The following is a 10763-nucleotide window of genomic DNA, read 5'->3' as shown; positions in this document are numbered from 1 at the left end:
TGTATCAATATAAAATGAATCATATTCTTCTGCAGCCTTTATTTAACACCTCCTTTGCTCAGCTTTTGAAGTATATCTTTGTCTATTCTTAGTAGCTGGTCCTTTTATACAAAGAGTCCTTTTACTGTATCAATAAAATAGTTCAAATATCTGTCTAAAGACCTTCAGTATATCAGAAAATCAGGTGTATGAAACATCAGGTTTCCTTTTTTGAAGACAATAGAACTCTCTTCTGGACTAAAAAGAGAAGGTTGGAAAAACTCTGCTAGAAACCGTTATGGTTCCATTTCCAAGTGGGTATATACCAAAGTACTATTGCTCTCATTCTGTGGGTGAATGACCTGTTATAAATACTTACGTATGAATACAGCAGCTGATGTGCGCTCAGAGGTGACCAGCTGGAGCTGACACCAAAGGTTTTGGGGACTGGAATGTGTTGGGTGCCCCTTGGCCTCACAGTGTGGTGGAGGTGGCAGGACTTGATGGTAAGGTGGACACGTGTATGTGCTGGAGGGGCTGCTGTGATTCTGAAGTGGAAAGGTTGGACTTTGGTTCCTCATGCACTTGGAGGGGGCAGGTGGCTATGTACTTCTTCCTGCATAAAGCATCTGCAATGTGATGCCATGTCTGTGTTGGCATGAAAGTGTTAAACTGATTCTTTTCAGTAGTAAAGTAATAGTGTTCTCTCCTTGGAGTTTCTTCTCGTAATACAAATGTAACATTATTCTCTGCCCTTTAAATCCAGGGCTGCTCAGGTCCTACTGAGGTGTTCTGTGCACTTAAAAATAGATTGAATCCAAAGTTAGGTGCATGGCTCACACATCTCTGACTCCTTTTCCTTGTTTTGTTTTCAGTGTTGTTTTTTTTCCAGTCTGACTGATTTCAGTGCCCTGTTCTTATCATAACATACATGGTGTGAGGTTCGGGCACAGCAACCTGAATATTTCAAACTTCAGTCTGGTTCCCTTGTTTTGCCCTTCTCAGCCATGGCACTGGAGCCTGGTAGCCATGGCAACTCCCTTATCTGTGTTGAGAAATAAACATTAAAAATTGCTTTTTTTTACTATTTATATATAAAAATGCAGAAGCAAATAAAACCTGCAGTATATGACTCACTTCATATTTTAAAGTCTCTACTACTTCTGTTAAATGTGGAACCAAATCATCTGAGAAAATGAAAACAAACTCTGCTCCTTTTCCAGGGATTCCACTGGCAACGTGCACGGAAAGGCTTGGGCTGCATTCAGACAGAGAAACCTCTTGGTTTCTGTCCCCCAAAGAGGTGAGAGTGACTCCCAGAGAGCCTCAGCTGGGGTGTGGGCTGGATGTGAGTGACAGAGACACTCCAAAAGAGCCAGATCTGGCAGAAAGCTTAGACTGAACTTTGCTGGTTTTCATGTCCTTGTTAATCAGACTTTATCCCACAGAGGGGCCTGTGTTTTCCATACCTCTGTATCAACTCTCCTCTTTAGAATAGGCTGAGCAATGCACCTTCTCTCAGTTCATTGAACATAAACCTTTCCCAGATGGAATTGCTGCAGGTCTAGAAATCTCCGTTTAATTACTGCACCTCAGTATCTTGAGACTAGGGTGTAATTCAGTGACTCCTTGTAAAGCAAATCAGTGTTTTCATTTCAATTCCCACATTAAAGACCCTGCAAATGGCTTATTAAAGGTTTTCTTTACATTCATTATATGAGATATGGCTGCACAAGTGTATCCAGCTTTTACTGCCTGAGTGCCACAGATGTATTTTAAAGATGATGTGCCATCAGTTCCTCGTATTGCCACATACTCTAAAGACCACTGGGATCAGCTACTGGGAAAGTGACTCAGTCTCAAGGAATATCTCCTCTAAGATCTACATTTATTTTCCAGTAACTAGGCTCCAGCTGTTGCAAGACTTGTCTGCCTGTTCTACATAAGGATCTTTCTAGCATGTCTTTCAGGCTAATTCATTCTTTCCTCTACCTACCTAGCTAGGGTGGTATGTGCTTCTGGGAGAGGTAGTATCTTTTATTGGACCAGCTGGTATAATTGCTGGGAAAAGACACAAGTTTTTGGCTGCTACCACATCTATCCGTTTCTCACTATTTGCTGAGTGTGTTCTTTTAATTTCATGAATATCAGCTTCCATGAGAAAAATGGAAAGCAGAGGTTTTCATTGATGACATATGAATGGCTGGAGTTGGCAATATTGTATTTTAAATGCAGACAATATGCTGCTTCATTTTACATGTCTGAGGTTGTTTCTCTTTGCGGGTTGGATGAATGCAGCTCCTAGGATTTCAGTGAAAACGTTTTTGCATGTGAATTCTTCGAGTATATGCCAACATAGGATTAAAATGCTCTCGTTTACAACATTCCTACTCAACCTTATTTGCTAGAACAGTCACACAGAGCAAATACAAAAAGAATCATGTGGGCTCAATAGGAAGAAAATGATGTGAAAATGTTTCTATTCACAGAAATACTTGTTTTGGAGTAGCTCTATTTCAGTCTCACTTCTGTGTTCTGTACACGATAATGTGTGCATTTATTTTCCAGTAGGGCTCCTCCACGTGCTGTTCCATTGCTCACTGTCACTCCTTCTATATCTCTGATTCACTAATAAACTATTTTTTATTCTTCTCTTCCTCTGCCTGCATTTCCAGCCTTGCTGAGTGGTTGCAGCTTTGCTCTCTCTCTGCAGCATGTGTTGGTGAGCAGCGGTTTCTGCTGTGCTCTTTTTAGGTTTCCTTTTTAGTTGTCGACATTGTTTTGAGTGGCAGAGTGGCTCTGGAGCTCACTCCATGGCCATCCCTCTTTCAACAGGCAGTGCTCCAAATTAGGGACCCTGCTATCCAACTGGGACAATTTCTAGGTGTGATGTTGAAGGATAAATTGGGAGCATCTGTTATGCCAGAAATCGGCTGGCTGTATATAGTCTGATTAAGCAAAGGGGGCTCAGGAACTTGTGGAATTGCCTGAGAATTGCAAGGAAAGGCAAGCAGCAGTATCCACATTTATATATGTGCGTTTAGACACAGACACCTTTGCAAATATGTGAACTTAACGAGGTGTTTGAATTGGTTTTGGCCTGTTGTGTATGAAGGGAGAAACAAGCCACAGAAAAGTACCTGTTGGCTTTTGTACTGTTTTAGTAATTGTCTGCTGTTTAAAAAAGAGCAGGTTTCTGTTTGAGCAGCAAGAACTTCCCAGCAAACATGGATTTCATTCTCAGAGCAGTGTCAAGACCTGTTCCACAGGCTGCGGCACAGTCCAGGGAAATGGGCAGCCTTTGGCATCAGAGCTCAGGAGTGCAACCCAAGCACTGACCCAGAACCTAGCACTTGTCCAGTTTGCTCTGTCTGAACGTGACCCTTGGCCTCTGAAAACTTCTACTTCAGCTCAAGGTGTTGCTGCTTTATTTGAGCTTCTTCCTTCGGGCAGATGGGAGTTTACATTTCTCTGCAGAGATCCCTGATGTGAGTGAGAGCTCAGACGAGCTGCAGAAGGCTCAGCACTGCTCACAGCAGTTGTGTGTTAAAAACTGTGCAGAGAGAGGAAAAATTGCTGTGATTCTGTCAAAGCTTCTTTGGCAGTTCTGGAAAAATCTTTGCTCTTCCTGAGCAGCATCTCAGGTCCATTCTCCCAGGGCAGAAGTGCAAAGATGGAAATTCTTGCTTAAACCTCACTCACTTCTTATGAGTACCTTGTCCCTGATATGTGCGATTTCATGCCCTTATGTGGAATCTGCTTGTCACTGATGCTGACGGATGCAGGATAAAGTGCACTTTCCTTTGACTGTGCCAAGTGGCTATGCAGCAGCGTGCTGCTGGAAAAGCTAGTGATGGATTCTGTGCAGAGCCAGGGTTGTCTGAGGGAGAGCTGTTCTTGGAAGTATCAGTTTAAAGGGTGTGTGTACTGCTGCCGTAGTGTGCCATTAGGGATGTGATAGTGGAGCAATACTGAGTGAGGTGGACATGCTGAGCCTGTTCCTCCTGTCTGCTTGGGGTTTTTAAGTCCAGAGTGCTTGTTTAAATGATCTCTGTTGTAAATGGGACTACACATATTTAGTTGCCGAGTTCAGTGGCTCTGCAGTCAGGTCTGACGTCAGGGCACACAGGTTTTAGCTGTAGCAGCTAATCCTTGCTACTGAATAATGGGTGACTTTATATAGCAAATATGTTACAATGTCTGAGGTCAGTGGTTGAGAATGAGGAGCCAGAAAGAAGTTTTGTCACGTTTCAATACTTGCTGTAACAAGCCAAGCAGCGAGAGCCAAATCTGAGCACCCGTTACAGATCATGTACCTCAGCACTCAGTCTGGTGTGAGAGTTACTGGTGTCAAAGTTCACAGTAAAAGGACCTCTAGGGAGCAGGCAGATACAGGAATTCGGCCAGTAGATGTTGCCCTTCCATTTCTGGTTTTAAATAATATGTTCACTTACTTCTGTAGTCTTCTAGTAATGGCTATTCTTTTCCTTTAATAATTTTCCTATTTGCCACAGTGCTGCTGTTTCCAGCCTGAAGATTGCAGACAGATGGGTGCAGGCAGTATTCAACCTTTACCTTAGTTTGAAATGTCATGGGAAAAACAATCCCTGTTTCTGTGTGCTGGTTTTCACATATGCAGTTGCGGATGCTGGGTGCCAAGAGTGCAAAGGATCTACAGTAACTAACTAGGTCGCTCTTGAAATGTTGTCATATGTTAGAGTTTTGGCCTTTCTCTTTGGTGAGGCTGCAGAAAGTTCTTTGGGTGTAAGCTTTGACTGTACTTAAAGCATGTTATGAATATCTGCCTGCCTGCTTCCTTACTCTGCCTTCTCAATCTTCCTACTTGTACAAAACACTTGTGTGCTTTCATGGGCTGGCAGTTCCAGTGAGCTAATGGATGGAGGAATTGCTTGTGCAGGGCTTTGACAGATGAGGGCTGCCTGCCTACTGCAGGGTATCACTCTTGGGGAAACTAAGGCACGTCCAGGCCCTGCTTTACCGCCCTCATCTCCTTGTAAATGCTTCTCTGCCAGTGGTATAGGCTAAAAGACTGAAGGGTGTGTGGTAGGAGTTTAAGATGCAATAACTGAACCTTACGGGCAAGGAGCTGAGGGAGATTGGCTGGTGCAGCAGGAAAGGTCTGTACTGCTTTACTTACCTATCATGTTCTGCAACTCCCACAGATTTATTAAAACAGGCAAGGCAAAGTTGTTCCAGGAACCAAGTTACGAGTATCTCATGTGGCTTTGTCTTGGCAGCATCTGTCAGGGGTCAGTCAGTGGTGAGAGGCACTGTTGTTGTCGCTGCAAGATGCTCTGCAACTGCATCTTCAGGAGTTCATGTCCGCAGTCGTGACCCGCAGGTCTTCCTGTGGCTCTCTGAGCAGAATAACCTTGAAATTAGAAGACTGTGGGCACTGCTTTCAGCTATTGGTTTGGAGAAAAAACATTTTTGAAATAGTTTTCATCATGGTCCATTCCAACCCCAATCAATCACATTTAATTATCTGCCCAGGGCACAGGGTATCCATCAAACTGATCAATACAATGAACATGCAGATTGTATCATCTGTACCGTCTGTTCTTGGCACTCATGCTATGGGGCTCGACTGTAGATATGTTGATTAGCAGATACGCTGATCACTCATGAAAATTCATTTCCAAAATGAATTTGGATTTGGAATGAACATGGGTTTTTTCCACTTCAGGCAAAGGGAGCCTGAAATCTTGATTACATATAATTATTTATACTCATATTTAGGCCATTTTATATACCCCCAAGGTACTGTAAACTGGTATGAGTTTAAATATGAGGTTAGGTCTGAAATGTTTAAGCATTTCACTCACTTATTGGGTACTTGGAAGAGGAGACAGGATGAGAGTTTTTCTTTCTTTTTTATTAGCTTTAACATATAAGCTGATTTAGATGTCCTTTTCTATTTTATTTTCTCTTTGGAGGTCTGACTTCATCTGAATCAGATATAACCCAGCTGTTTCTCCCAGGCTTTTCCTAGAAGGTGCACTTCTCAGTGGTGGTTAAGGAACATACTCTGAGGGGTGTCTGCTCTCCACAGTTCGAAGTTAATGGGAACTCTGCCTGTTATATCCCAAAAGTCAGTTGTTGTTCTGTGCTTGAAATCCCAGTATGTGAGGCTGCCTTGTGTCTCAGCTTGTGTGGCTGGGAATATCCCTTTCCATCCTTACTGCAGTATGTCAGAGGGAGGCACATCTCTTGTCCCCAGTTGTACTGTTATGTTGGAGGTAACAAGGGTCCTCGCTATGGGCTTTCAAAAGCCTTTGCAACACCAGTCACTTGGCATGCAAAGGACATTTTTGCAATGTTTAGGAATGTCAGACTGTAGCATGTGCCAATGCAGCTCAGCCAAAACTGTCGCCTGGTGTTTCCACAACAACATGGCCTGCCCAGAGTTCAGTGTCTGCCATCAAAATGCCTTGGGACTACCGATGGCTCAGTGTTCCTTCAAGTCTCAGTTTTTCCATGTAAACCCAGACAGGCCTGGGTGCTAAACCCAGGTTTCTATTAGTGAAATTTAAGCAATAACAGTGTTTTAAACTACATCTTGAAAAACAAACAAACAAAATCCCCAAGCACTTGGCTTTCTACTGAGGCCAAATTTGCAGGATTTTACATACCATAGAAGAGAGATTGATTTATTTTTTTTACCCCCTAATGCATGTCTGGGAACCTCTTTTCCAGAAAATCCTGTTTGAAATTCCTTATATGTGTCTCCAGCTGTCATTCACACTGAATGGCAGCAGGGGCTGGCCTTGCTCCAGTTTTTAAGTGCATTTATTGTAGAGACCAGTAAGTATTCAAGGGTGTATTGGCAACCTGGAAACATGCTGAGGTCCTGGACCTGATGGTGACCCCACTACAGGTTGACCCACCTGCAATCTCTTGTTGTTTACTGTTTGCTTTAGACTGATCCTACCTTATGGTCAGTCTCTGCCTCTCCACATACATGATTCTCAAAGCACTCAAGTTCCAGCCCTGCCTTTAAGTCTGTGGGGAGCAGTGAAACTTGTTTGGGTGCAGCAGAGGCAGAAGGATCTGGCGGTGTGCTACATACTGGTGATAAGGACCTATTCTCCAATAGTCTGTATTCTTCTTTCCTTTTTAACAGATTAGTGTTTATTTGATCTTCCCTTGGGTGTGTTGTCCTCTTTTAATTGCAGGTTTTTTGAGTATTCATACCCCTTTGCTTAGCTCTTAGTTTTGCTAATAAGTTCCTGATGTATGCCAAGATAATGAAGATGATTAATGAAATTGTTACACTCCCAGATTCTTGTTCTAACTCGCTGTCTTTAACTGGTTTCAAACTTGGCTTCTGCACTGTTACCTGCACTCAGCCCTTGGGTTCTAGCCACAGAAGCAGGAAAATGGGAACATGCTTTGTTGTCTTCAGAGACTGTCATGCAAGAATCCACTGGAAAGTTAAGCAGTGAGGAGGCTGGCAGCGAGCAGCTGGTGATTCAGTCATGAGCTTTACTGGACCTCCCAGGGAGGTGACACAGGTACTAAGAGCTCACTTGCGCATTTGGCAAAAGGCATGTTCCTCCTGTGCCAGACTGCAGTTATCCCACATGCCATAAAACAGGATGGGCAAAGCTGGTGAAAGAATACATATTAGTACAAAGTGGTTCAGGGGGAATTAATAGATCTCATAATCTGTTATACTGCTTGTTTTTCTAAGTACTTGTACTCTTCCTTCAAGACTAACATACAGCAGTTAAGCTCATTAAAAACACTTTCAGTGGTAAACATTCACCATTTTTCATTTCCTTTGCAAACAGCACTGATCTGATAAGTGTGTTTCCTTTTCCAGAGCTGTGAATATTTCTTTGTAGAAGAAAGTTTGCTATCATAAAAGCACGCTTAGTAGTGTGTGTGATTCTCTTCCCTCTGACAAGTATTTTGCTTCTCACTATTACTTTTTTTTATCAAAGATCTGCCCTGTACAGGAATTTCAGATGTGGAAAGAAAAGATCTCCTCACGATGATACCATACCCACTGCGTGCCTTGAAAAACAATAAATAGTGCTGGGACACTGCTCAGATAGTATATGTACTGGGGACCACATCCAGTTTGCTTCTACTAGCTTTAACAAAAAAGTATGGCAATGTAAAGCAGATTCATCTTTTTCTGGAAATTTGCATGGATTGCAGTGAGGTTTTAAAATCCTGCCTGGGTTTGAGTTGGCTGTTTTCTCCTTGGGATCCTTTTTCAGGAATGGTCTGAAACAGCATGATGCGAAGCTGGGAATCACCAGAGTTTCACTTCTGTGTTTCCTTTCTGAGCCACTCTTTGCATTCTTTCATGCTTGTGTGAATCCTTCCTTGAGAAGAGCAAAAGACATGGTGAGGAGGAAGGGGCACACAGCAGATGATTTGGCCATAGGACAGTGGTGTCCAGCAGCTCTGGGAGCTGGTTAGTCGATGTAGGTGTAGCACAGTGCTGTGTGTGCCGCTGCCCACCCAGCCTTGTGCTTTCTGCAGTGTGGAGGCTGTTGCAGAATCTTTTCCTTACTGTTTTTGCCTTGGTTGATGCTTCTAGAAGACTTCAAGTGCACTGGAAGTACAAATCTTAAAGCTTATGTCTCACTGTAAAGCTTGACATATTCCAGCCCCATACAAACTTTTCTTGCACACTGTTCAGTGACCCCACTTATTATCTGCTTTGTAACAGAGCTGGAGAAGAGTCCAGGCACTCAAACTGAAGGAGATTTATGTTTCTCTAGCTTCGAAACGTGCTGAGATCCCTTTGCCAGCAAGGATGTGTTGTGCTGCTGCCTGATCCAGAGCTGTTCCTGGGGCCAAATGCGCCCTTAGAAACACCTTGTGTATGAATGATAAAACCAGAATTATTAGTTCTGCTCTTGTTTGAAGAAGCTAACTTTTTCTATAACAAAAACCATGCACTGTAGAGCTAAATGCTACTTTTATTTTCAACTCTGGAATGTTTGAAGCTTGTGATTGGAAATGCAATAAGCTCACCATGGTTTATGGGCGCATCTTGCATACGCATTATCCTTCTACAAACAAATCAGTTGTTATGATAAGGAAAGGATTTTACAGCCACAGCCAAGACATCTTTCCCAGAGTAGCTCTGAAGTACAAACTCTTGACATTGATCTGAAGTGTGAAGAACTTGTGTTCGGTTCCTGCTATTCCGCAGCTTTCTTCTATGACTTTTGGCAAGTCAATTAATCTCTTGATTCCTCCCTTTAATATCTGTAAAATTGCTGTGAATGTATTTTCTACCTTACAACAGTATTGTGGGGATCAATGTGTCTGGAGGGTATTGCACCGCACAGTAGTGATTAGATGCTGTGTTAAGCAGGGTCAGGCACGTTGTTCAACTGCGGGCACACAGAGGAGCTCCCTGGGTGCATGATCTGAATTCTGCTGTTTTCTCTTGAGAAGGGAGCGGCAGTGTGGGCTCTCTCCGTCTGTCTGCACTAGGTTGAACCTGTTTCTAGGACGTGTTATTTCTCAACTACTGTGCGCTAAGTCTGCATGTAAGAGGGTATCCTCTCGCCTAATTGCAAAACTGCTTAAAAACACTCCAGACAGCTGGTTTCTAAACCATCCTGCTGGTGTGCTTGCAACATCCTCTTCTCTGTTTCCTCTGGAAACTCACTAACACTCAAATCAAAGAATTAATGCCAGTGATTTACCATTTAGGTATGTAAAGATTACCCATGTCTGCAGGAGTAGCCTGCAGTTCATTAGCTGGGCCAAGTATATTTAATGCTGCCTCCTATCACTGCTGATGTCACAGCTTAGCCTAACTATGTGCAATTTTTTATTTAGATTTTTTTTTTTTTCCTAGCTAACATTGCTTTTAGTCCAAAATCTGTTGTTACTAACTCAGCACTAGCATTATGGCTGAAAACCTCCCATGTATGTAGGGAGGACAAAAGGAGAAAGCTGTTTGTTGGGAAAAGTGGGGGGTGGCTGTTCCGTGGCTTTCCACACAGCTCATGTTTGTGTTAAGTACTGTGGGCAGAAAGAGATTCTGCTGAAAGCCTATAAATCCTGCATGCACAGGTGTTCAGGTGCCTTATCTCCCCCTTGAGGATTTAACCACAGGCTGTTGATGGTCTCCTTAAATGCAAACTCGGATAGGTTCAGTTTCAGCACTAACAGCAGGGATTTCAGCACGTGAAGAAATGTTCAGTATCTGTAGATCTTGCTTTAGAAATGAAATCTTTTGCTTCTTGGAGAAATAGAAACCTTATTGCTTCTGCAGCCAGAGTATGCTCAGACTGGGGAAAGGGTGCCTCATTTGGAGCTGATGGAGATGTGTAAATGAAATGTGAATCCAAATGATTACCAACCAAATTTGTTGGCTAATCCTGCCCTTTAGGGCTGGATAGGATGGGTCCTCTGGTGGGGTTAGTGACTTCCCAAGTGCAACTCTTGCCTGCATTAGGAGAAAGGTGCCTCTGGTTCTTCTAGGTTTCAGCTAGGAAGGAGGACCAGTTCAGAAGCAGAGCAGGAGACTCCATAAATCTTGTTTGGCAAATTCTGCTTAGAGCATGTTCTGAATCTCCCTCCAAATACTCCTGTGTAAACCTATTGGCTAATTCCCTTCTGCGGCCATATGTAGTCTCTTACTTCTGATTCTAATAATGTATTTACTTTCTCAGTAACCGCGTAGGGATTTGAGAGTTCAAGACTCGTTTTCAGAAGGGATTCTTCAGGCCACGTTTGGGTCTCCAAAGTGAGTTATTTTCAGTGATGTAGCAGCACTATGATTG

General features: G+C 43.0%; 1 long non-coding RNA gene across 1 annotated transcript in view; it reads left to right on the top strand.

Moving 5' to 3' along the window:
- Positions 1-7944: 7944 nt before the first annotated feature.
- The window catches only part of LOC130604262 (uncharacterized), a 45658-nt gene continuing 42839 nt past the window's right edge, over positions 7945-10763 (top strand). Inside the window, exon 1 of the long non-coding RNA XR_008973423.1 lies at positions 7945-8059. This is a non-coding gene — a long non-coding RNA (uncharacterized LOC130604262). The remainder of the gene's footprint in view (positions 8060-10763) is intronic.

The sequence above is a fragment of the Pezoporus wallicus genome, unplaced genomic scaffold (assembly GCF_028554395.1).
Source record: "Pezoporus wallicus isolate ANWC-B61680 ecotype Strahan unplaced genomic scaffold, APGP_CSIRO_Pwel_v1 contig_3710, whole genome shotgun sequence".
Classification (NCBI taxonomy): domain Eukaryota; kingdom Metazoa; phylum Chordata; class Aves; order Psittaciformes; family Psittacidae; genus Pezoporus; species Pezoporus wallicus.
This window is presented reverse-complemented; position numbering and strand designations above follow the sequence as displayed.